This window comes from Lycium barbarum, chromosome 6, assembly GCF_019175385.1.
Source record: "Lycium barbarum isolate Lr01 chromosome 6, ASM1917538v2, whole genome shotgun sequence".
Classification (NCBI taxonomy): Eukaryota; Viridiplantae; Streptophyta; class Magnoliopsida; order Solanales; family Solanaceae; genus Lycium; species Lycium barbarum.
Window position 1 is genome coordinate 137,334,548 of NC_083342.1, and position 6,883 is coordinate 137,341,430.

Consider the following 6,883-nt stretch of genomic DNA (forward strand, 5'->3'; position numbering starts at 1 on the left):
TGTACAATTTTTAGGAAAAGTGACTAATAATAGTAATACAAAATTTAAAATTAAGGTAGAAGATGTAGTAGAAGTAATGGGAAATAGAGGAATAATACTAATAAAACCCATAAAAATAAATCCTGAAGAATATGCAGGAATGGAATGGAACCTAGAAGATTTTAATAGAAAAAAAATTCTGCAGCCAAAATCTTATCTAATGTACACTAATTCTAGGGGAGAGACATCTATACGTTTCACCAATTATAATTATACACCACAAAAAGACATAGAAGAAGAAAATACTTTAGACGAAAATGAAATTATAGAATCAAATTTTATGAATATAGAACTAACTAATACAAGAAGAATTTGCGGTAGACATAGGTATAGAAGAAGCAAAAAGACTCCATAAAGATAACAAAAATATACTGTTTAGATGTAAAGGATGTAAGTTAGAAGAACTAACAATAGAAGAAACCATAAGTCACTTTAAATTATGTGAAGCTAGAACTGATAATTGGGGATATAGAGCATGAAGTAGTAGAAAATGTGGAAGACAATATACACCCCCAGGGTTTAGTCTGAATAACACAAGAGCATTTAAGGGGAAATAATACAATATGGAATACTAATACATAAAATGTCTATGTCTCTGAAATAAATAGGACAAAGATCAGCGGACGGTCATGCTCACCCTGGAAACTCGAGAGAAAGCCGAATGCGTCTATCAGCCACGGGTCACGGAAGTGGATCCGACCTGATACTTTGCATTCATAAAAGAATGCAACAAGTGCAGGTCAGTACAAACAACAGTACTTGTAGGCATCATCGGCCGACTAAGCATAGTTAACACAATTCATAAAATAAAACAGATAAGCAAGGAAACTAACAAGTATAAGACAATGCGATCAATTCCAATAGTCCGTCATCACCTACGTAGAGTATCTAATCCCAATTGTCCCAAGTATGAAGGTATCCAATCCAATATCACAATACAACACCAACCATCACAATAAAGTCATAATGCAATGCAGTAATGGTATGAGTGCAATGCAATGCCATGCAAATGCGGTGTACACATGTACTCCGAACGGAAATATTGACGTCTCGGTAGCACAACCCAGCGTGACTAACGAAGTCTAAGTGCCACCCATCCCGAATCTTTGCCTAACAGACAGACGGGAACCCGGATCTTTTCCCACGGGGGTTCTCATCTGCACCACCCTGGGGGACCCGCAGAGTCCATGCACGAACAACGATTCTGGAATATCATCGAAATCGGCCTTGCAACAATGATGCCGTAATAGATCATCGGCCATCGGCCATCTCACAATCACTCAAATAAAAGAGTTGTCAAATATCAGTTTCACACAATCAACAATTCCGGAATTGAACCTCCGATATCAGCCATCTCACAATCACTCAAGTAAAAGAGTTTGTCAAATATCAGTTTACTCAATCAACGATACCGGATCATCACCGGGGATCAGCTATGCATCATGAATGAGTGAAAATGCGTGCAATGCATTTGTCGACATCAACAATCAAGTTCAATATCACAAGTACCAACAATGGGGTACACCAACAATGTATCATATCACAATACCAACAGTGGGTATGCCAACAATATATCAATATCACAATTCCAATAGTGGGTATGCCAACAATGTATCAATATCACAACTCCAATAGTGGGTATGCCAACAATGTATCCGAACCACAAATACCACAGTGGGCATGCCAATAATATATCCAAATCAAGATGAATAACAGGATCTAATATCTACTAACAACTCATGGCCTCAAGTCAACACCATAGAACAGTCAAGCACAACACAACGGGGTGACTAGTCCCAATACACAACAGGGCCCAACCTAAGGCAATATTCAACCCAACTTCATACCCAAAGGTTCACATGCTGTCTCCAACAATATAATCTAAATATGTGTTTCGCTATACGAAGTCTCACCAAGGGTAAGCCATAACTTACCTGGATGGCCGAACCGCAACACCAACAACTCACTCATTTGCCTTGCCCTTCCGCTGAACCTCGGAACCAAAGTAGTCTAAGCATAATCAAATTCTAGATTAGAAATCATGAAGAATGATGCTAATATTGCTACTATTTCAATTAGGTCAATTCTAACATAGAAATTGGGAAAACGGGCCCACAAGGGCAAAACGAAAAATTCGGGAACAAAATACCAAATTAAGTGCTAGGTAATCATGACTCAACCACTAATTGTTAATTTAACTCAATGATTAGCCTAATTTATGATTTCAAGCAAAACCCCCAAATTGGGTATAAACCCCAAGTCTTTGATTCCGAAATTCAACGCTACAAGTGGAAGATATATGATTAATAAGCTTAGATTAGTCAATATCTAATATAAACATCACCAATTTGTCATTAATAAGCCTAAGGACAATGTTCTTCCACAACCCTCTTTCAACTCCCATCACCATGGGTTTATTAAGGGAAAAGGGGAATCTAAGATGATAATGGTTAAAGGAAGAATGAAGAAATAAGCAAGATTTACCTCTAAGATTCTCCTCCAAATATCCCCAGTGATGCTGCTCAGCGGTCAAGCCTAAAATGCTTGGACCACTTCAGCGTCAGGGTTACCGCCCCAGCGGTGCCGCTACCGCGGTGCTGGTGCCGCCAAAGCGGGCACCAAACACCAGAAAACTTTCCAAATTCCGCAATTCGATTCGATTTTTTGACTAGTTCCATAAAAATGCACTACGAATGTGCTCGTGGCCTCAGAATTCCCAACGGAGGTCTTGTTGACCGAGTCAACCCTTGATGCCTTAGTTCCAATTTCCAAACTCAAGTCCCGAAATGCATTCGAGTGCATTGGGAACCGAACCAAATACACACACAAGTTCTAAACAGCCATTCGGACCTCTCGGAATCGATGAAATTCCGAAAAGGTTCGTTTGCCCAAAAGTCAACTTTGGGTCAACCATTTTTCACTTTAAGCCTACAATTCCCAAAAGATGCCCGAATCCGATCTAGACACCTCGAAAAGCGTGTCAACCGTCCCCTCGGGTCAAAAGTGAGGTAATTAATGCTCGGGAACGGGCGAAAATATCGAAAAGACTATGACGTGGTCGTTAAATCAGATACCAATTGAACCTTCGCTCGTCCTCGAGCGAAGAAATGTAGGGAAATACTTGAATCAGTGAATAACTGAGGATATCGGCTATGCATATCGGACTCGGTCTCCCAAGTAGCCTCCTCCACAGGACGGTGCTTCCATTGCACCTTCACAGAAGCAATTTCCTTTGACCTCAACTTCCGAACCTGCCTATCCAAGATGGCGATAGGCTCCTTCTCATAAGTCAAATTCGCATCAAGCAATATAGAATCCCAACGGACAATGAAGGTACCGTCGGTATGGTGCTTCTTTAGCATCAAAACATGAAAGACCGGATGAACTCTAGCCAAGCCTGGCAGCAATGCTAACTCATTAGCTACATCACCGATACAATCCACGATCTCAAACGGACCAATGTACCTGGGGTTAAACTTGCCCCTCTTACCAAACCTCATAACACCTTTCATGGGTGAAACCTTCAATAGAGCCTAGTCACCAATAGCAAACTTTAATTCCCGAATCTTCCAGTCCGCATACATCTTTTTCCGACTCTGAGATGCCAAAAGCTTGGCCTAAATAACTCTCACCCTATCAAGGGACTCTCTCAATAGATCCGTACACTAAGCTCGAGCCTCAAATCCATCAAACCAACCAATCGGAGATCTACATCTCCTACCATATAAGGCTTCAAAAGGCACCATGCCAATACTCAAATGATAACTGTTATTGTACGCAAACTCTACCAAGGGAAAATGCTGATCCCAATGACCACCGAAATCAATAACACAAGCTCTCAACATGTCCTCGAGCACCCGAATGGTCCGCCCGGACTGGCCATCGATATAGGGATGGAAAGCTGTAGTAAGATCCGAAGGTACCCAACTGCTCGTGAAATGCCCTCCAAAATCGGGAGGTGAAGATAGTACCCCGATCAGATACAACAGAAATAGAAACCCCATGTAATCTCACAATATTCCGAATATACATCTTAGCTAACTTCTATACCCCATTTTGATCGGATTAAATTAGAGTAAAACATATTGGAGATTCCTAAATTAATTAACTAATTTAAGGAGTCGCCACCTAATTAATTTAGAGGTGAATTAGGACACCTATCAATCACTTAATATTAACTCCGTTTAAAGTCTACTAACCTAAGATTCTAGGTAAGAGTTCAATTAATCTAAAGGGAAGGTGTTAAGCACCCTTTAAGATCCGTATTAAAACGGTTAACCGTCCGAACTTAAATTTATTAAAATAAAACTAAACTGGATGTAAGAGTTGATATAAATGAGCATATTAATGTCTAACTTATGGCAGTGATTAAATATCAAGAAAGAAAGAGCATAGTGACGTTATTTTGGACTAAAATTTTGACAATAGTGAACTTAACCATTTCAAAATGATTTTCCATTTTTATGACTAAAACCAAACCTGCATTGCTTTGTAAAGTCTGGTTGCCAAACATTTCCATGGAAAACTGATTTTTGTTTTCCTTTTTTTTATAAAAAATTTCACCAAAGTTATCAATGACCTGCTATTTCAAAACTAGATTTACCTAAAACTGAAAAAGGGCCTCGGACTTAGCTAGATTAGCCTAATTTCAGTCAAGTAAAGATTACATAAGTATCATTAAAATGAATTAAAGCTAGAAACAGACAGCATCAAAACCAACATAATATTTATAACAATAAAATGAAAGAGAGCCACGACAGGATATAAGCCATGTCTCCTCATCTCCCATTTAGTCTCTATTCAGAAATATTTCAAGAGAGAGCGAGGGGAACGAATGAAGAGTAGATGTAGCTTCCGAGTTTAACAACAACGTCGAGTCTCAAATCGAGACTCTTCGTCTCCATTGTTGGCAAATAAGGAACAAAAAACATGAATTGGTAAGAAAGTGTCTGCCATTATCAATACCAAAAGGAATGAAAAAGAAATAACTTGAAAGGACCAACACATGAACTGGAGTTTAAGAACACTTATGTAAATCTTATAACATGAGACAAATCATATTCTATAGGTGATATTAGCAGCTTACTCCACAGCCATTAAACAAATTGTCCTTATATTAAATACTTGTGATAACAAAACTCCATGACTTAAGCACGTAGACGATACATATAGCCATAAAGAGTTTTGCCTCAAATATTTTAGCATGCAAACGATAACTTAACCTTTAATTGAGGCAATTTCTTCATAGTGAAAAGATAACGATAATCTATAGCCCATGTCCTTTAATATTTAAAAAACAAAGAGTAGCTCCACACAGAAGCTTAGAGCTGATACATACATATTAGGAAAACATCAAGTTAACACCAAAAAAAAAATTAAAAAAATCCTATATCATGACTTTAAACATGGAAAATAGACTTGTAGTATTTTAAAGCATGAATGGCCAAAATCAGAACCTCCCTTATGATTTAACAATACAGGGCATCAACATGTTAAGTAAAAGTAGTCATTCCTAATAAGAATTCTAAAGCTCAGACACACATATTCATAAATAAATATTCTGTCCAAAATGGAAATTGACATCTAAAATAAATAAACTCATTTTCATGGATGTTTTTATTAATATTTGAACTTATCAAGAGCTTAAATGGGCAGCACGTAGGAGCAATATATTTAATTGGACATGATTTCTATAATATATGGATAGAAGATTAATTCCTAGAATCATGTTTTCTACAACAACATTCAGACATATGAATGGGTCACAACAGATGGAAACATCCATACAACACCATTTCTATAGAGAAAAAAAAGGATACTAAACACATGAGCGTATATACTTGATTTATGTCGGTTAAGTAAATTTATTATTACAGCAATGCTTTCTAGGATTCAAACTGAAATTCTATAGAGAGATTTTTTGATGGTTTTCCAACTTGGTTTCGGCTGGAGTTAAAGGTAGTATTTATAGGCGAAAATCCTAGGGTTCAAGCTTGGACGAGATTTGAGACCGTTTTTCGAAATCCAGTCCAAAAAATCTTTTCAAAGTGAACGTTGGCAGATTTTGGACGAACTTGCGGACCATCACGTGATCTATTCAGAGTTTCCCGAAATGGTGGAATATGCTATGGTCTTTGGAGATATTTTATGTGATTTGGAGCGTGAGACGAGAAAATTGCCAAACGGAAGCAGAAAAAGGGCGATTTTTGCTTGAAAAGGGGTGGACAAGGTCTGTTCACGACATGATAAAGGTCAAAGTTTGCTGGAAATGAGAGATGGAGAGGGTAGGGGTGTATGCGGCTGAGCATAGAGATGAAAAGTTTGAACCCTAATTTGTTTCCCTATTTTGCTTAACTGAAGAGTAAAACGGCCTGAGAGTGATTTAGGCTTTGGGCTGATTTGGGGTTTATTGGTGGACTGTCTCAAATGTTTTCCTTTTTGGGCCTAGTTGATAATTGTATGAGCTAAAATAAGTGGGTTGCGAAAATATGATCTTTTCCTACTTTAAAACATTTCTTTTTTGGGCTTCGTCATCTTAATAACTTAAATGCTTTACAATTATAACACATACTGTTTTAAAATAAAATATAAATATTATAAGTAGAAAATATACATATAAAGATACTACCAAATAATAATACTAGTAATATAAACTACAATAGTAGTAATTAGCGTAGTGGCTATTATTATAGTTACTACTAATACGTACGAATGATGACAACATACAATTATAATAATACTAATGTTAATAATAATAATAATAATAATAATAATAATAATAATAATAATAATAATAATAGTACCACCATTATAGTAGCTGTATTAAAATGGAAATAATTACAAT

At 37.1% G+C, this 6,883-nt stretch overlaps 1 long non-coding RNA gene across 1 annotated transcript; it reads right to left on the reverse strand.

The window, feature by feature from the left end:
* Window positions 1–456: 456 nt before the first annotated feature.
* Window positions 457–6,548, reverse strand: LOC132599417 (uncharacterized). Its single transcript, XR_009566820.1, has 2 exons — window positions 2,524–6,548; window positions 457–2,049 (listed from the first exon to the last, which is right to left on the reverse strand). It is a non-coding gene; the product is annotated as an uncharacterized LOC132599417 (long non-coding RNA).
* Between the last annotated feature and the right edge of the window lie 335 nt (window positions 6,549–6,883).